The sequence below is a fragment of the Nipponia nippon genome, unplaced genomic scaffold, assembly GCF_047370975.1.
Source record: "Nipponia nippon isolate SJK-2023a ecotype South Korea unplaced genomic scaffold, ASM4737097v1 scaffold_4, whole genome shotgun sequence".
Taxonomy (NCBI): Eukaryota; Metazoa; Chordata; class Aves; order Pelecaniformes; family Threskiornithidae; genus Nipponia; species Nipponia nippon.
Window position 1 is genome coordinate 125187632 of NW_028262358.1, and position 20429 is coordinate 125208060.

The following is a 20429-nucleotide window of genomic DNA, read 5'->3' on the forward strand; positions in this document are numbered from 1 at the left end:
AATTTTTAATTTATTATGTAGCAGGACTCCTGGTAGCTCCGAGGTTGGAGTGCCTTTCTGGGTCCTCTTAGATGTGCTTAGAGGCTTACCAAAGCTCGGAAATAACAGTTACTAATTGGGACAAGACCCAGGTTAAGTTAAAATCAGCTGTAGCCTCTACCGCTGTGTTTCTCCCTGACAAAGGACGTAGGAGTGTACTGGAATTTAGCATCTGCTTCCTTCCATCGTTGTCCATCCACCCATGTCCGCATGTGAGATCCGAATCTTGGGTTTAAGTCTGCTTCAAAAGCAGCTTTATGTCGTGGTGTTGGGTTAGATGCTGAAATCTACTGGTGACTTTAAAAAAATAAATTAGTCATTGTACGTGAGGATTTATAAGGAGACTTTTCATTTTGCAGTGTCAGCCCCTCTGGGCTTATTTCCCACCACCAAACTCCCCTGTCCTGGCCTCAATAATAATAAACCCCCCCAATAATAATAAAACCAAGAAGTACCTAGTGGGGTGTAAAAAATCTGTCACCAAAGTCAGGACCAGAAGGTGGCATTGGCCTGCCCAGTCTGCGGTTTTCGCCCTTCACGCCGATGCCGTGTGGTGAATTCGCATCCTTCGGATGTGCCAGATGTTTCCATTGGCCAACTCCAAGCGTGTGGCTGGTCAACAGCGGGCAAGACCCATGGTCCTTCCAAAGGAGAGCCCACTGTTCTGTGGTCAAACATTAACATTGAGCCTAAATGAACCCCATGTGATCTATTTGATAATGCCAGCATGTTAAGTTTGCAGAGAGGAAGGTAGCCAGAGTCACTGTAGGTGATTCCTATCTTTAAAAGCAAGAAACACGTGCAAACGGAAACCAAACCCACCATCCTTTAGAAAAACCACCCATATTTCCCTTTATTCCCTCCGAATCCTAAGCAGACCCCCCCCAAAATGCCATTTTTTCCCTTTATTCCCTCAAATCCTAAGCAGACCCCAGAAATAAAGCGCTTCTGCTTAGAAAAGAATATAATATTTTGAGTTGGAAGGGACCTATGACGATCATCTCACCACAGCCCTCCAAACTGGCAACAGCCGCTCCGTGCAGAGGATGTTCAGTGAACTTGGGGCAAGTTAAGCGAGACCTCCTCTGCGCTCCCCAAAATAAAATAATTCTATGTCAGAAGGCTTTATAAAGGTAATGGAAACCGTAGTGGAAAAGATGAGAACCGGAGAGGGGAGAACAAAGTAAAACTGAAAGTAAAATAAAGGAAATGCGTTGAAATGAAGCGGAGCTTGCAGGTTTAATTTGAGAAAGCGGGTGAGGGAAATGGGTCATTAAAAAAAAATTGAGGGGACTGGAGCGATAGAAGGATGGGTGAAAAAATGTGGATAAAAGGTGTGTGTGGAGTACACCGAAAATAGAGACCTGTGAATGTGGATGGGTGGGGGCGGGAACCCTGCTGTGAAGGGGAGCGCGGCTGTCCCCGTCTTCTCTATAAAGAGTCAGCTGGGCGCCCAGCGGCCCTCTTTCTGCTATTTCTGCCCCAAAATGAGAGGGGTGGCCTCAAGGGCTTCTTTTTTCCCCTCCTTTTTTTCCCCCCTTTTAAAAATTATTTTTAAATAGGAGGTGTATGTTTATGGGGCCTCTCTGTGGACACATTGTATATATTGTATATAACACTTTTAAATTGTATATAACAATGAGTTATGTACATGAGTTTACATATTTTTATATTATTGATACGTGATTTTACGTATTTTTATATTATCGATACGTGATTTTATATATTTATATATTATTGATACGTGATTTTATCTATTTATATATTATTGATACATGAGTTTATATGTTTATATATAATGAGTTATATACATGCGTTTACGTATTTGTATATTACTGTGTATAACTCATTGTTATATAGAATTATAAAGAGTTTGGGATGTGAGGTCCCCCCGCTAACACCCAGCCTAAGGAGATCGCTGCGCTTCCCAAACTACACGTAGCTGGAGCAATCAAAAGTTACTCAGAGAGATGTTGTCCACAACTTAATTTACATCAAGGAAGGAAGGTGCCACCTTGCCAGGATCATCACCTGCTGTGGTTTTGAACCTCTTATTAAAAATTAACTTCATTATTTATTGTAAATCCCTCGCTCCAATGGGTGGTAATGTACTAGGCATTTACTCTATCGTGCCGCGGCATCGCTAGTTACCTAGCATTTCGGGATATTGATTACAGTGTAAAAATGTTTAATTTGTTACATAATTACCCACTGTAATTTTAGCTTTTGCCTGAATAAACTATTTAATTAGGACACAAGCTTCTAATATTTCAGGATGTACTGAACAGCGATATAATCGATTATACGCCTTGCCGGTGGAGCAGTCCTGAAGTTATTATGTAAGGACACATAACTGCATTTAATCAAACATTGGCCAAAGCCAGCTGCCGGGTGCCGAGTTTTTTTGGCACAAAGTAAGCAGCAATTTAACAATTACCGAGCGCTGCTGAAAATAGCCCTGTAGTAGGGTGGACTTTCTGCTGCGCGTGTCAATGCAGGCAAGGCTTGTCTGCAAGGGACCTGCACGGTCATGATGGGGTCTTGATTACGGAAGAGGGTTGCTTAACGAATCTGTATATCCAAGTGATGCAATGGGTTGCGTTCGGTTGGGGTTCTGCAAGTTCTCCAGGCTATTTTTAGTGCCACCATCAGCTGGGGAGGGAAGGAGGCTCAGTGGCACTGGGGGAAGGGTGAGGACCTTTGAGCAGATAAAGGTCCACCAGCAGCATAACGGTGGCATGGAGCACCCAACCGATGTGCAACAAGTCCTGCAGCCCCTTCTTCTTCTCACCATCGCCGTGCTGGCGAGGCCGGTGAAGCCCCATGCTCACACAGATTGTCCTCTGTTCACGTGGCTCCAACGTGCTCTTCTTGCTTGCTTGAAAGTTTCCAGAAAGCTGAGTTTACATTTTGCTGTTAGGTTTGGTATTTTTTTTTTTTTGCTTATCGAGTGCATTTCTGACAACTTCCTCGTGCTGGAGAAAATTCAGAATTGCAGATGGGAGAAACTTTGCTGTCACACAGGTGCTCCCCGCCTCCTCTCCTTCCAGGTTGTGGTGACCTTAGAGGGCACTCCACGCCTGGAGATGAGTGGGGATAAAACTGAACCCGAGTTAAGAATTGGCCAATGTTTGTTTGCGCTGTCTCTGGATCAATCGCTGCAGAAATAAATAAGCTTCCTCCATTCCTAGGTGGAGAGAAATGCCTCCTATGATGTCCTCCTGCAACAGCAGCAACAAAGGCAGCTGGCCTGGGGTTAGCCATGGCGCTTACAGCTTGGCCAACGCCAACCCTTGGATCTTCCTAAGCTGACGTTAGCTGTATATTACATTTTTAGGGTCTGAAAGTGGCCCGTGTCAGCACATCAGCAGCGCTGGAAACGTGTCGCTCAAATGTCCTACCCCAGGGGGAAGCCTGATGGGCAGAGGGCTGGTGGTGCCAGTAGCTGGACTGTCTTGGGCTGCCGTGCTGGTCGGTGCACTACAACTGCAAAACTCTATGTTTTCATAATTATTTAGCGGTATCTTCTTTAAAATTGTGGCTGCAGGATGTGCTGCACGGGGAAAGTCTCGCTTCTGTGGTCACGGTCGTGACAGAATCACTAACCAAGAACAGGCTCTGGTGTGTTTTTCAGTGGCAGACTCATGGCTGATGCTCAGCTTGCTCAAGCATAACAACTCCAAAGCTACAATGGTAATTCGGAAAATATCCAAAGGCCACAAAATTTGCATATAATCTTACAGGCTCTTACCTAAGCAAAGGATATAAGTATACACAGGTATATTTGCTTGAACTTGTACCTTCCTTCTTAAAAGGAGCGTTGCTGCATGTTTAATTCCTGGGTAATGAATGCCATTGCTGAAGAATTGGGCCTCTCACCCTCGCCCACCCACGTGTCCCCTCTGAATCTTTTCACCGCCTCACCCTCCCGTGCACCCTTCTGCATCAAATGGAGATCCTGATCCTACACGAGACTCTGCCCCAGCTCTTTTTGGGATTGGCGTGGGCTCAGGAGTCTGTCCGTGGCAGCCTGCTTGGAGCAGGGGTCACACCGTGTGTTCTGTAAGGTTGGCAGTCCACGTCTTAGCAGCTGTGTGAAATATCCAGCAGTAAGGTATTCAGAACGGGCTGTCTTTCCAACTTGGCATTAATCAGAGAAGAGGAGGCTGAGGGGAGCCCTCATCGCTCTCTGCAACTGCCTGAAAGGAGGCTGGAGCCGGGGGGGGTCGGTCTCTTCTCCCCAGGAACAAGCGATGGGACGAGAGGGAACGGCCTCAAGCTGCGCCAGGGCAGGGTTAGGTTGGATATTAGGGAAAACTTCTTCACGGCGAGAGTGGTCAGGCCCTGGCCCAGGCTGCCCGGGGCAGGGGTGCGATCACAGTCCCTGGAAGTGTTCAAAAAACGTATGGATGTGGTGCTGAGGGACAGGGTTTAGAGGTGGGCCAGGCAGTTGGGTTAACGGTTGGACTCGATGATCTCAGAGGTCCTTTCCAACCTTAATGATTCTGTGATTCGATGATTCTATGATCAGGAAGATGGGAGGCATGTCTCTGAAGGTGCACATCTACAGTTGGGCTGGTGGTCACGGTGCCTGGTGCTATTGGTGGGGAGAAGTGGGTGATTTAAGGTTGCGAGAGTGGTGGCCTGTATCAGATGTCCACCTATACAAGCAGGCGGACATCTGGAAGCCGTTCCCCGGAGGGGTTTGTTCCTCTTCAGGGTTGGTACAGGGAACCTGGGGTGAGGAGCTGCTGTGGAGATGCCTCAACTGGGCGAAGGTGAGCCCCAGCTACAGTGCTTGCAAGGAGCCCTTGATGGTCATGCAGTGCTTGGTTCTGCTGGCGGTTGCCACCTCGCTGCAGCCCTACGCCTGCCGGACCTCTGCTGCAGGGAAGGTATGATGTGCTCAGTAGGTTGCAAACAGAAACTGTGAGTAGGCACTCTGGGAAGCACGGCTGTTACCTTTCAAATGCTAGATAGTCTTTGCAGTGGAGTTACAGTGTCAGTGACTGGCTCTGATTTCTCTTTTTTTTGGAGGAAGAAATTTGGATGCCAAATTTCTACTCCCGGTGTAATTGCACTTTGATTACCAAGTATGGAAACCACCTTATCCACCTTTCTCATCCATCTAGTTTATATCTAGCCTGGCATAAAGGTGCACAGGTAAGGAAGGGGGGAGCTTCAGTTCTTGGTCTGAATTTTTCTTGCAGACAAAAAAAAAAATTACCTTGCTTGTAAACTGAAGTATTGATTTGGAAGTGCTCTGCAGAAAAAATGGGGTAGAATCAGGGTCTAGATTTTTTTTTTTCCCCATAAAGTGGGTTGATTGCAGGGGCTGGATGACAATTTTGCTGTAGTCACTGTGAATTTGGGGTACCCCTTTACCACCTTTTGATGCTGCACGTGCAGTTCTCTTGCTCCTGGAGTTGAGACCCTGGAGACCCTGGGATCAAGTTTAATCCCTGTAAACTCAGATCTAGCTCCTGCTCAGGCTGTCCATAGTCCTGGGGTTTGCCGAGGCACCTGATGCAATAAAATTGGTTACAGACACACCTATGGAAGGACTCCGTGGAAATCCCTGAAAATGTTTTGCTTACAGATTTCTGCTGGAGCAGAAGACGTGTCCAAATAATGGCATAATTCTCCTAATTACAGGGCAAAAAGTCAAGAGTCGAGACAGTAAAACCTCCATTTCTTGGTATTATTTATGAGCTTTTCAGTCTTTCTTCCTCTCTCAGCTCAGTCTCCTCCTCTCAGTGTTGCAGTAAGATAGCATCTGTCGATAACCAGCCGTGGGTTTCGCTGCGCCTCCGCTCTGCCCTGCTCATCCATCCGACTTGCGAATCCCTTTGCCCTCGGTAAGCACAGTCCAGGGGCGCTTTATCGTCCCCCGGCATCCTGACACCCAGCAGACAAATTTAACAGCCTGCTAATTGCATGCTAAAAAGGCACTGTGGCTTCTTATCTAGGTCTGGCTCAGCAAAATGAATCCTGTACGGTGACTTTACAGCCCAAAATTTGGAGAGTGTGCTTACTGCCCTCTCTAGCGCTTCATCCCCGTGCTGGGAAAGAACTCGGAGGGAAGGAGTTGAGATGGGAAGGTCTCCCCTCGCCTCCTGCCCCAGCACTCCTTGCACAGCTCTAATATGGCCGTTGGAAAATATTGAGATTTGAAGAGTTAGATGGGAATGGAGTTGTTGGGGTTTTTTTTCTTAAAGGGGTGCTGTTTGGCCAAAACCAGCTTGTTTGAAGCAGTGGGTTTTGCTTGTAACCGTTTTCCATGCGTGGACACGTGCAGTATCAGCTGCGGTGCGTAGCGCTGGGTGGTGACTGTGGGTTTGTGCGCTGTTTGCCGAATACAGGGTCGTGGTAAAACATTATTTATTTTTCCTTCTTTCTTTGAATGAGAAAAGCGACCCAACTTGTGATCCGGCTGCTTGCGTGGCTGTGCCCCGCTTTTGCCTTGCCCACCAAGAGCTGCAGGAAGGGGATGCTGGAGAAGCGCCTTGGTGGCCGCCACGCTGCCGAGCCCGAGCAGCCTCACATGCCTCCTGCTTGCTCCCGGGACGCAGCCGAGGTGCGCGGTGACATCATGACATGTCATCGTGATGTCATCATCCAGCTCTGCAGGCCCCCCCCCCAGCAGCGATGTGCACACAGGTGAGGATGCTTTGGCTCACCAGTGGCTTCTGGTGGCTGATGCATCTTGCCGGGGCGATACACCGGCGCTGGGGAGCTGAGCCTGTGGATCTGCTCTGCACCTCAAAGCTTTCTCCTTATTTCCTCAAAACATGGGGAAAGAAATGACGTCTCACCAGCACCGTGCTGGCACAAGCCGCGGTGTTGAAATAATGACGTGGAGGGGAAATCGTCTCCCAGGTTTGTAAATCTTGTTCAGGGAGTGGCGGCGTTTGCAGAGAACTAACTCTTCTGCTGGCATGGGTTGCATCTCGATCGCAGCCTGGTCTGGTTCAGCCATACTGAGAGGAGAATTTAACAACTATGATCACTTTTGATATTAATTTTTGTAGGTACGGGCTTGAATCTGCGATGAAAGTCGGAAGCTGCTTCTCTTGTTTGCAGGAAGCGGGATGGAGGGGTGCTGGGTTGGCAGTCAGACAGAATACCTGCTTTTGTGGATATTAAATGAAAATATATCTCATGCCAGCTCATGCGTGAATCTTGGGAGTCCCGCAAGTCTTCGCTTGCTTCCTTAAAAGTTAGTCTGTGCTAGAAACTTCATTGGGGCAGTGCTAAAATCTATCAACATAGACCTGTTTGCAGGATCCGGCTTCAGCTAAAAACAACCCAATCTTATTAACTCGTAATACAAATGTACATATGTATATAAAGTACTGTCATGTGGCTGGAAACAAACCCTGGTTGAGCTAATTTTAAGCAGTTACGAGCTCACTCGGGTTCCTTTCGTAGGATTTCTCACTGTCCTGGGCATAGGAGGAATTGTGTTGATCTGGAAACCAAAGCTATGCTGTTTGTGAGTGCCATAGAAATTCATATGTACTCATAACATTTGGTTAAGATGTAAAGTTTTTATAGTACAGTGACTGCTCAGGAGCCATTAAAAATGTTTTGGAAAAAGACTTCATCCTTTTTTTTATAGGACAGTAAGCACTTTGAAATAGAAAAGCTCTTAAAAATACTTTTAAATTTGAGCATGGCTTTGCTTCCCAGCTGACTTTTGGTTTCAGTTTCAGAGCCTGCCGAGAAACATGATATTTTTGGACTTTAGCTTTACAGCGCTCGTTAGAAAATGGTTTTGGTTTGCTTCATGGGGCTGGTCACGCTGCATTTCTGCTCCTGTCGGGTTAATGAAGTTTCTGGAGACGTGCTAAATGCAGTTTGTGTGTGGCCGGTATAACCACGCCGAGCAAGGAGATCGGGTGTGCGACTGGGGGAGGACGCAGATGGCACCGGTCAGTGGGGAGCCAGAGTTCATCCGTGTCCAGCACCATCCAGCGCTGCCAGGAACCTGCAAGAAACCAGCAGTGGAAATGATGGAATAGCTTCTCTCCAGAGAAATTGTCTTTCTAATCCTGGTAATTAGTAGCCGAAGCATCCCTGAAGCAGGAGGGTTTGCTCTTCTTCCAAGCCGTTGGGATGAAGTAGGCGCACGTTTGCTCTGTACCTGTGGTGCTGGAAGATGGGGGGTTCCCAGGAGGTGCTTGGCCATCAATAACTTCCTCTCAGGTGCTCTTTAGCTCCAGCTTTGGCCCATCAGACCAGACCCAGGATCTGATTTTGACCCCCAGAACTGCTGGGCTGCGCTTTGAGAAGTGCCTGCTGCTGACTTCATCGCGCTGCATTTCCATGTGTTCTGTGGTGGCACTTTGGGGTGACGTTTGGTTCTTTGGGTGAAGAAAAGCCCCCAATGAAAGGCACAGTCCTTTGTCACCGCAGTAAGTACGTCTTCCTTGTCCTCATTACCAAAGCAGTTTTCACTCGTGGCTGCTCGTTCCCAGCCTTCGCTGAGGAATCTGAGCCTTGTGCGACTCCGAGTCTATTTTTCTTTTTGCTCTTGCAGATGCCGTGATTGCAATAATCTCTGCAATGTGAAACTCAGTTTGGGGAAAGTGTCTTTCAAGTTGTGATTGTTTTGAGTGTGTGACTACAAAGGGCATTTCTAGGGAGAGTTCTTTATGATCTGGGAAGTGCCTTTTGGCTGAGGAATGCTGCCAAGGTTGTGGGGCTGAGAACAGCTCTGCTCCTATGTAACCATCCTAGTGGCCGGTCCTTTCCTATGTAGGTCTGAAAACACAGCTTGAACCTTTCTTCTCCAAACTCTGGAGACTCCTTGGAGCGGGGGATGCGTTGGAGCCGCACGTGCTGGCCACGGGGACCACCTTGCCTGCGCCCCTCGGTCAACGTGCCGTTGCTTTGCCAGCAGACTTGGCCCCTGAGCGATCTTGCTCAACCTGGGGAAAATGTTGCAGGACCTGCTCTGCAAGTGAATGCGGTTGAGCAGAGGGAATATCAAATTCTGGAGTGTTTAAGTTTAAGAGAGATTAAGTTTAGTGCCCAGAGCGTTGCACGAACCCCCCTGAGAGGTGTTTCTCCAAGGACTTCTCTCTACCATCACCAGAAAGGCTTTTGTGGTGTTACCTGCTGCAGGAGATTTCAGGGCAAAGGTTTTCTCCTGCCTCTCACCTGGTTGTATTGTTCCAACATGTGTGGTTTGAACGTGATTCCCTGTGTTCGTGGGCAGCACGAGGTGAGCGAAGGGCATGAGGACCCGGTTCTGGCAGGGCTGATGTGCGAGAAGAGGGGGGAGATACCTCCTCCGTGGGGATTATCATCCCTCCGCTTCAGCAGCTGTTAAAGCATCATCTCCTCTCTACCTGGGGTTTCATCTTTCTGTACCAAAATCAATCTAATCATACAGTTTTGTGAACAAAAGATGCTTTTTCTCCCTAAATTCCCCAGGACTTTTGCTGGGGACGCTGAGCTGTGGTGTCGGTGATGCTGGATTCCTTGCTTTGCCCCGAGCCCCCAGCGTGCCGCTCTCACTAGCATGCTGCCTTTCTCTCTTGCTTTCTTTCATTCAGAAAAGATGCTCCTTTCTTCCCACACACGCTTGCAGGCTTTTTTTGGTGAGTCCCCTGTCTGGAACGAGCTGTGGTTTTCCCAGAAGTTGTATGTGATCACATCACCTGCCTTTATTTTGTGTTACATCAGCTGGAAAGCACCGCATTGCGTAGTCTGTAAGTCGGTGACCCGTTTACACGCACGCATTTCCTGAGACCGAGACCTGCTGCGTGCTCGGTGACGTGGTGAACCCAGAGCAGGGCCAAAAAACAAGAGCTGGCTGGTCTTCTTCTTGGGAGCAGGGTCTGTGCTATGCTCTTCTCTGGCATGAGCAAGGTGTCCTACTTCTTAGCAATGGTGTGGGTTGTAAAATCATAGTTGTCTTTGTGGATTGGGCTTTAACTTTTTAATTTTGGTTTATCTACATGATCATACAATCACAGAATGGTTTGGGTTGGGAGGGACCTTTGAAGATCATCTAGTCCCACCCCCCTGCCATGGGTAGGGACATCTTCCACTAGACCAGGTTGCTCAAAGTTTTGTCCAGCCTGACCTTGAAGACTTGAAATGATGGGGCATCCACAGCTTCTTTAGGCAACCTGTTCCAGTATCTCACCACCCTTAGGATGCGGAGGTGCTGCTGAAACGCTACCTGGTCTAAGTCTGGAGGTTGGCATGACTGCTTAGATGAAAACTAGATGGTAGGCAGGAAAGAGGAGTGCCTGCTTTGGTCTTCTCAGCACCCCGGTCACCAGAAGGGTTCATAGACCCAACATGGCCTGGGTGGGGGAGAAGCAAAGCGCTTGCTTGCAGAGCTCAGCCCCACTGCAGGGTTTGGGCTGGCATGGCTCGGTTCTCCTTAGGGCTTTTGCAAGACGCTGAAATCTCTGGCTGGAGCCGCTGCTTATAAAATAGAGATGGTCATTATTTTTCCTTTCAGTTAGTCTAATCTATGCAGTGTTTGACATCTGGGGCAGGGACAATCTAATTCTGTGTATTTGTGCGGTGCCAATCACAATAACACTCCGCTCTGCGGTCCTCTGGGTCCTGTTGTAATACATGGCTCGAATGGATTTGGAGCAGAGGTCTCGCTGATCTGATATCCCCTCTCTGATAGCGACGGCTCAAAGAAGATGTAAAAAAATCCCTGGAGTGGGCAACTGCAGCTTATCCTGCCCTGGGAAAGTCCTCCTCACCTCTTGTGGCGGAGGCACGCGTCGATGCTCTGAAGAGGATGAAGATTCCAATTTTTCTGGTCCAAGAGGCTTCATCACTGACTTCAATGGGAAGGCTCTGCAAGAAAACCAAGCAGAGGTTGATTCTGAGGGATTATAGTGAACCCAAACCATGTCTTGGACATAAAGAGGTAGCTGCTGGACCACAAATAGCAGCTACTTGTAGGGAACAAGTGTTCTTTCATCTTCTCACTGCTGCATGTCGGGAAGAGGAGGCGGTCAGTAGTTTTCCCACTTAGCGTGCAGCTTTTTAAACCGTAGCAATTTGAGAATTAATTTTTTTGTTCATTTGCTTGGAAACAATGATTATAAATAGGCCAGCGGCGAGCTGTTTTGGTGCTGGGTGTTAGGAGGTCATTCCAGGGCCCCATCTCCTGAGCAACGCCCTGTCACACCGTCCGGATCCTGCCTCCGACGAGGCAAAGGCTCAGGATCCCGCTGAGGTTTAGAAGTCGGGGGGAGCCTGTTTCAGAGCAAAGGCTTTGCTGAGCAGCAGGATTTCTGTAAAAAAGAAGAGGTTCCCGGTTCCTGCTGTGTCCATCGTTCAGCGAGAGCCGCTTGTCCCTGCTGCTTTTTTTTGTCTGCCCTCGTTTTGTGCTTTGCCTGGTGGAGACTCAGCCCTCAGTGCGGTGCGGAAAATGGCCAGGGCTTTTTTTTTTTTTTTTTTTTTTTTTGTGCACAGATGAAAAGATTAAGCTTGTGTGCATTTGAATCTGTAGAACATAATGAGATTGGGATCCCTAAGGGTTAAGGATTTCAAAATTTCCTGTGAGTTTTGTCCCTTTTTGCACGTGCCGCCTTCAGCAATCTCAGGGTACGCTCTTCTGTAATGCAGCTATTTTATCAAATTGCTTTGCTAGTAGTATATAATTTTGCTCTAACTGCTGCTGATGGCAGCATGGAGATGATGATAGGCGCACATATCTTCCTTCTAAAATAATTCATAATAGACCGGGCTGGGTTCTTTGCATCCTTATGGTGATGGATGGGTGTAGGCTAGCCCTGATTTCCCTGCACCTTCGGAGATGGGTGCTCTCTCCAGGTTGCACCGCTGGAGGAGAGCTTTCTGTACAGTGCTTGACTCCAGGACTATCTATGAGATGTGCGGTGGGAACCGAGACCACCGTATTCTTCGGTGGAGACCAACTGGGATCTGTCCTGTATCCCCCTGTTGAAGACATTGTACGTGCAATGCGTTTCTGAGCGTGTTAGTGGTCAGACTGGGATTATTTCTGTTGTGATACTGATTTTCATGTGCTGTTCTGTGGTTCTGGAAGCACCATAGAAATACCTTGTGTTTCCAGCTCAGGATCTGGAGAAATAAGATCAGGACAGGCTGAGGGGAGCCCTCGTCGCTCTCTGCAACTGCCTGAAAGGAGGCTGGAGCCGGGGGGGGTCAGTCTCTTCTCCCCAGGAACAAGCGATGGGACGAGAGGGAACGGCCTCAAGCTGCGCCAGGGCAGGGTTAGGTTGGATATTAGGGAAAACTCCTTCCCCCAAAGGGCTGTCAGGCCCTGGCCCAGGCTGCCCAGGGCAGGGGCTGAGTCCCCATCCCTGGGGGTATTTAAAAGCCAGGGAGATGTGGTGCTGAGGGACATGGTTTAGTGGTGGCCTTGACAGTGCTGGGTTAACGGTTGGACTCGATGATCTTAAGGGTCTTTTCCAACCTTAACAATTCTGTGATTCTATGATCAGCATTAATAAGTTACTTTCTTTCCCCTCTGTGGTTCATTGGAGAAGCATTTCTCCTGCTTTTCAGGCTTGAGAAGGAGGAGGATTGGAGGTGACCACATAAGAAGCCATCTCTGATGACGCATGGTTGATGATTCCTGGCACTGAGCCTTAACCCCAAACTCACCTTTTCCACAAGTTTTCCTGGTACAAATTCTGTTGAACAAGAAAGTGGCATTGCATTAAAACAATGTCGTCATCATCGGAGCTTTAATTCAAAAACATAATGAGCCTTTTTGATGTTTGTTCCCATTTGGGAATAGGTAGGATGCTCTGGATGATCCCGGCTCAGCAGACCTGATTTTGTTGATGGGCGCTGCAGGTACCGGGGCCGCTGTGTGCACCGCAGACGCAGCTGGCTTGCAATTAAGTCTGGTTACCTAACCCGTTACAATTAAGTAAGAATAACAAAGGCAAGACATTTTTAAAAGCAAGGCCGAACCCAGGGTGTCTCTTGATTGTTTTCTCTTGTCATGTAATTGAACCCTTAGGACCTCTCTGCTCCATGGGAGGTCAGCTATTTTCATAACCAGTTTATAATTATTCCTGTTGTGGAACCTCTTATGAGGCATTAAAACTACAGTAAGAGGAGCGAGGAGGTATCGATCCCTCCCCTGGCAAGGGAAGGGTCTGCACATAGCGCTTTGCTCCCAACCGTGTTGTTTACAAAGCTCTTTGGGGCCAGAAAGTGCCTCCCAAGTATGAAGAATAACGTCCTTCTGGTGTTGGAAGAGCAAAGGTTGGAGAAGTGTTTTATCGATTCAGAAGGGATCAGACAGCAGGCCCACCAGCCTCGGGGCCGATGCCATTAGCGCACCAGTGTACCCCTCAGGGGTGGTCTCTGCTCATACTGGGCTGCAGGTTAATTGTCCAGTGTCTTAATAGGCTCCTTTCCTTTGGGGGTACGTCCTAAGGCGCGGTTACCTACGTACCACGTCCGCTTCCCAACCACCCTGAATTAAGCAAGCAGCTCATGCTTTTTCCTGAAGATGCATGGGCCATTTGGGGACATCCCTGCTTCGTGTGCATCCTCCGCCCTCCATGGTGGAAGGGATGGAGACCTCCCCAAATGGTCCCGCAGCAGCAAGACCCACAGCAGATATCAAAATCCTCATGTTCTGAAGCCTGCCCAGTTACACAGAAGGGGAGAGAGCCAGCGCGATGCGGATGTGGATCCCCAGGGAGATAAGGATGCTCCAAGTTCTGCCCAGCTCTGGGTGGGATGCCAGGCATTTGGGTTTGGGGACAAACAGTGGGAGCTGTGTCCTTACTGTGTGTCTCCTACCCTGATTATATATCCCCAACAAGGCAGGGAATTGTCATTGATATATGTATAAATATAAAATAATAATAATTTTATGTATATATATATAAATGCATATATGCATTATGTAGGAAGTCTTGCTACTGACTCAATAAATACCTCCATATATTTTTAGAAAGAAGAGATAAAAAGGTGTCCCCATTCCTATCCAAGTGCCCAGCTCTGTCCTCTGCAGCACACATCAAGCTCTTCTTCATAGAGACCAAGTCCATCAAAGCATCGTGTGCTGTTTTAAACAGCTTTCCCTGTATTATCCTCCCAGCTGATTAACCCCCACTTGAGCAAAATAAGAGGAGGAAGTTTTATGACGACTGTGGTTTTGCAGTCGTACCCTGATTTGTATAATTTTGGCTTTCTGCTTGGATTCCTTGGTTGCCGCTCCAAATTCACGCGGTCTACTGTGTACTTAACTCCTTTGGCATGGGCGTTTTACGGATTTAGCGGGTAAAAGCCTGCTCTGTTGTTTTTGGTTTTTTTTTTTTCCCTAAGTTTGCACTTCTCACTGCTGAATATCAAGCTTGCACCGCTGCAGAGTTTATAACGCACACCATCCGTTGGGAAGAACATCTTTTGTTTTTGTCGCTTAGCAATTCCAGGCTGAGTTTCAATTTCAACAGCAAAATTCACCCTTCCCTTACCCAGAGCTCGCGGAGGTTTTGCGTCGTTACGCATGTTTTCTAGCCAAGAAGGTCTTGCAGCTTGTAGGTATACATGGAACGTGTGTTTGGTTGTCCCGTAGTGTGTGGTGGAAGAGATGAAACGGTGGTCAGATGTGGCCACACCTGACTTGGAGATGGTTCTTGGGAGAGAAATGCGAACTCTTACTCTTGGACATCCTGGCTGAAGCGCAGCCTGAAACCTGGAGGAGAATAAGGCTTCGTTTCAGGGTATCCCTTAGTGGGCAGAAGCTGGGTTACAAAACCCGTTGCCTGGGGTCTCCAAGTGTTGGCTATCGATTTTTTTATTGATCCCTGCAGAGCAGAACCTTAAAACGTCAAGGTGGATGCACACAGAGGAGTTTGCAGCTGCAAGTTTTGGGTGGGTAGAAGGAAAATAGTGATTTTTAGCACTGGTAATCACATTTAACATTCAGAAATGAGTGATTTCTTTGCTGGCCCAGCTGGTACTGAAAATAAGCTCCTGCCTGTTACCTAGTAACTTCGATTCAAGTTTATTTGTTGCCAATGTCCTGTGATGTTGGATTGCCACACGTAGATGGATGAGGATATAGGGTCCACTTATTTCTCAGGAGAAGGCTCAGAAATTTTGGGTTGATACTCGGAGAACCGATGATGAACCCCACACCTGTCCTGAACCATGTATTCTGCACCTTGCCCACCCCAAACCCCCCAGCCCCCAAGGTCTGGCCATGCCATTGCATGCTCTTGTATCTTCCCTGAGCAGTTTGTGCTGGTCACCGGGATGGCAGCTGGGTGAAGAGGGACAAGATGTAGGTTTTGCTGTAGCTCGTTGGGGCTTTTTGTCACCTTTTTGCTCCCAGTTGTAAAGGTGACAGGGATGGTGGTGTGGGAGCATCTGTAGTGGCAGTTGTCAGTGTGGCCACCCCACCAAAAATGGGGAGATCATAGAACCGCAGAATGGATTGGGTTGGAAGGGGCTTTTAAAAATCATCTAGTCCAACCTTCCTGCCATGGGCAGGGACATCTTTCACTAGGTCACGTTGCTCAGAGCCCTGTCCGACCTGACCTCGAACACTTCCAGGGACAGGGCATCTCCCACCTCTCTGGGCAACCTGGGCCAGTGCCTCACCACCCTCATCATAAAAAATGCCTTCCTTATGTCCAATCTAACCCTACCCTCTTCCAGTTTAAAACTGTTCCCCCTTGTCCTGTCACTACGGGCCCTGGTAAAAAGTCTTTCTCCATCTTCATAAGCACCCTTTATATATTGAAATATATAAAGACCACAATCAGGTCTGCCCGGAGCCTTCTCTTCTCCAGGCTGAACAACCCCAGCTCTGTCAGCCTTTCTCCACAGCAGAGGTGTTCCAGCCCTCTGACCATTTTGGTGGCCTCCTCTGGACCTGGTCTAACAGCTCCATGTCCTCTTTGTACCATGATTTAGATATGTTTTGCTGTCACAGCTTCGGCTGCCATGAATTTGCGACAGCCGCGCGCATGCGTAAACATCTCCTTGGAGCTGCTGATGCAGAGCAGGGACCAAGCAACCTCGAAGCATCTCTGAGATGAGAAAGGTTGGGCTGAGTTGTGTTTCATCACCAATTTCTTCTTCAATAAAACCAGCCTCTGGGCTGGGAGGGACTTTGGGCTTTTAAACGGCACGTTGGTATGTCAGAGTTTGTAGCGTGGAGGCTGGGAAAAGCATCTTGCTGCACGCTGTAGCTGGCATGCCTGAAAGAATGCGACACGCTTAATTAAGTTCAGTTTTTATTTAAAGTTTGCTCTTTTGGACTGGAGTAAATAGAAACATTAAGTGCTGACAGTTGCTTAAACTAGACATTTACCATGAACTTCATCTTCTAGATGCAGAAATCATAACCTAGTGACTTTTCCAGTTTCTTATAGCTTTTTTAAGTGATGGAAGAAGCCGGGCTGGAAAGTGCTGAATTCGCTGGCTTTGGCAGACATGCAGCCTTGAACGTGAAGCTTGTTTTTGTTGCTTTTTTAACAAAACAAAGCAATTTTGTTCTTGCTTTCCCATTCAGGCATTTACCTCGGATGCTCCTTGTTTGCTGTTTGCTACCTGGAGAGGGTAGGAAACCTCTCTGGAGCTTGGCTGTCAAAGGACGTTAACACAATCGTGTGGATTTAATCACCTCGGCAAAGCGCTGAGCCTTGCGTGTTCGTGCTGTATTTATTCTGCTCAGCTCCAGCTGTGGTCCATGGGCACGTGCAGGTGGGCCAAAGAGATGGAGCACATCTCTCTTTGGGGAGAAGCTGCAGGTTCCTGGAGATTTTGGCTGTCGGACCATCAAGATAAACCTCGTGATGGAATGCTTGTCTCTATAAATAATCAGTAGATGATAAAGATCGGTGTTGACGGAGTAAGATCCTTGTAGCTGGTCACTATAGGGCAATTGGAGGGTTTTGTATGTAAAGCACAAGGCCCAGAGTAGTGGACGTATCTGGTGGTCTCATCTGATCTGCTCTTGTCACGTCAGCTCTCTCAAGCAATAGAGGCTTTTGCAAGCTTTTCCAAGAAGGCTGCTAGACGGTCCTCAAGGGACGTAGGTGAATCTGGGACTTGATTCGAGCAGTTGTAAAACCTGTAGAACATTTTCCATTCCTTCATTTATCGTGAAAATAATTTTCACCCCTGAATTTCTCCTCCTGGGGTGTCAGCTGCTCACTGCAAGGCAGCTGTGTCTCGGATAAACTAAACCTCATTTTCCCTCCCTAACCTGGAATGACATCCGTCGAGATGTTGGCTTTTAAAGGTCAGTGTCAAGTGCTCATCTTACCTACATTACAAATGGGCACTTCTGGTATTGTGCGAGGGCTCGTCTTACTCCAGATTCCTGCCTACTACTTCTCCATCTCTTAGGACTTGTTTAAATCAGGAAACTTTGAATGCTGGGAGTGGAGAATTCAGATTTGTTTGTGTTTTATAAGTCTGTTGCGTGCTGTTGCCCACAGCCACACAAGATCAGGCTCAAGGTCTTTTGAAGGGACTCTCAAATCATGCAATCACAGAATGGTCTGGGTTGGAAGGGACCTTTGAAGATCATCTAGTCCAACCCCCCTGCAATAAGCAGGGACATCTTCAACCAGATCAGGATGCTGAAAGCCCCATCCAACCTGACCTTGAAGATTTCCAATGATGGGGCATCCACAACTTCTCTGTCTTGCCCGTTATTATGAAACCTCGGACCCGTCATGATGTCTGGAAATGCCAAGCAGCCAGACTGCTGTGTCACATTTGCGCTTCTTCACTGGGTTCTTGTAGCCAAGTGTTGTTTTCAACTTCAATTTTGGAAGAGCTTATGGAAGATACCCTGGGTGCCGTTGCTGTTGGTGTAAGATGGAAAGGCAAGAGCCTCAGTTTGTTTGGGGCTGCACGCGCCGCCTCTTCTTTCAAAGACAAACATAAAGGTAAACATAAAAGAAAGCGAAATCTCGGCTCAGAGTGCCCTGGTTAACCACTGCATAGGGATATTTGACAGAAGAACAGTTTTAACTTCTTTTTTAATTCCTTTTCTGAAAACCTCGGTACTTGAGTTGGAGGTGGTGGTGCCTTGTGATGAGCTGGCAGTGATTTAGGCAATGCCATTGGGATTAGAGGGTAGAAGATCTGGGGAGGAAGGATCATTGACATTAAAACTTATTCTGAGCTGAATTTGCCGTAGATGAACCATTTGGAGCCTTTTAGCTCAAAACCCTATCCTTGATTCAGGAGAAAGCTTAAAAGAGAACCAGTATATGTATGACCACGTCAATGCAGAATCGAGACTGAGATGCTCAGTGGCGACCTGATGGTATCATTGAATTGCCACAAGGTTTTTTTTTTTTATTTTATTTTGCTCTATTTTATTTTATTTTGTTCTATTTTATTTTATTTTGTTATATTTTATTCTATTCTATTTTACTTTATTTTATGTAGAAAGGTTCTGAGTTTCTGGTGTTTTATTATCAAATATCTTGAAAAAAAAGATACTGAAGTAGATTAAGCTGTATTTAGTGGTTCTTTTCGTGGGCATGGCTGAAGGTCAGACAGAGTTCCCAGCTTGCTGGCAGGCTGTAGCTGGGGATGCGGGGTTTGGGTTGCGGGCAGCGGCCGTTGCCCTCGGCTGAGGTTTGCCAGCGGCTCGGGTGATGGATGAGCAGCACGGGGCTGGGGCTCGGTGCTGCCGGCAGGGAATCGGCTCCCCTCCGCTCGCCGGTTTTCTGCAGCCTTTATAATTAATCACCATGCCCAGGAGAACCGGCAAGAAAATGAAACTTGGGCTCCTCGCAGGAGCTCTGTAGCTTCTGCAGATTCTTTATATTCCAAATTCTTTGTCTTATTTAACTCTGCATTGGGAGAGCTGGGTTTTACTGAGTTTATTTCCCTTTTTGGAGTGACATTGCATTAGCTTCTGCCCATCCAACTCTTACAAATCTCCTTGAAGGTGAAGAGCTGGAGTGAAAAATACACCGAAGGCAGAATTGGGGTGCTATGCCCAGGTTAACATAGATGTTCTCGTGAAAGGCAGATGCAGCCAGGACAAAGACATCTATTAATCATTCATTTAACACAGCAGCTGGAATCATATTCATTGCTGGAGCCGGGCCATTCCACTTCTTGCTGCTGAAGTCGGAAAAAATTGAACAGCTGAAGGGGTGGCATTTGTTGGTAAACTCTTGAAAATTCCCATATTTCTCAATTATTTTATTTTTAATTTATATCATGCGCTTTCCAATTCCTCCAAGACTGCAAAGAGCAGAAAAACTGGAAGGATCCCCTCCAAAACCCACTGTGCTTTGAAATAATGCAATCAGAAACTTGGCTTTTGAGCAGGTGATTGGGGTTTAGTCTTTAGCCTAATCTGCTCCATGGGTGTAGATGAAATTGGGTCTTCATTTGGGTGCTGGATTTTTGGTATAATTCCATTCTGATTTCAGCTCTCTTCCATTTTCCTTCCTTCCCCTTGTGCCATCTTGGCACAGCTGAACCACGTAAGGTCTCTGCGGTTGGTGATCAAGACCATATTTATTATACCGGTGTTTGTGCCCGTAGTACCTGATTAATTTTTTTATACATCTCAATGTTCCTGCTCCATAACCCCTGCCATTCTCTCCTGCATTTTGTCATCTTCTCTGCTTGGCTGATCCACATCTGTGGTCCTGCAGGCTCTACCATGCAAATAACAGCATCTTCCCTGGACAAAAAAATCACGGAATCACAGAATGGTTTGGGTGGGAAGGGACCTTTAAAAGTCATCGAGTCCAACTCCCCTGCAAGGAGCGGGGAAAATGCTACCTGGAGATTATTCTTGAATTCAGTTATTCTGCAGCTGTATCTACATAGGCTTTTAGCTCTCCAGGACTTCCTTCCATGTCTACCTCCAGCTCTTTTTTCCTACTCTTTTTTCGTCTTTTTAATTTTTTTTTTTTCATTTTTTTAAAGTATTTGGGCCTTTTTTATTCCTTGATATAACACAGTTGCAGTGGCTCCAAGGATTTTCTCCTTTGCTGACTTCTTCTGGAGCATCATTTCTGTATCGCTCCATCCCACCAACGCACAGTATTTCAAGTTTCTTGTTGAACTTTCCTCCTTCCATGGCTTTTTGAGTGCTTTCTCCTCCTGTTCTTTGATGTCTGTAGCTGTGCTGTGCAAATCCCCTGGTGGAAACGGTTCATCTTTGGTTTTGATGAAAAGAATTTGAGAACTGCTGTTCCTCTGAGCAGGGCAGCGGAGGAGGGACCTTCCTCGGGGTCCCCGAAATCAGACGTTCAGATGACGCACTGATGGCAAAACCGAAAATATTTGGATCCAGATCAAAAGAGCCATTTTACAGCCCAAACACCTTAAGGTTCCTGTTTATTTTCATTTATGCTATTTAAAAAAAAAGAAAAACCACAACAACATCCACACCT

At 47.2% G+C, this 20429-nt stretch overlaps 1 protein-coding gene across 5 annotated transcripts in view; it reads left to right on the forward strand.

Annotated features, from left to right (window-relative positions):
- NCOA1 (nuclear receptor coactivator 1) overlaps positions 1-20429 on the forward strand; it is a 183915-nt gene that overhangs the window by 75354 nt on the left and 88132 nt on the right. The window lies entirely within an intron of this gene.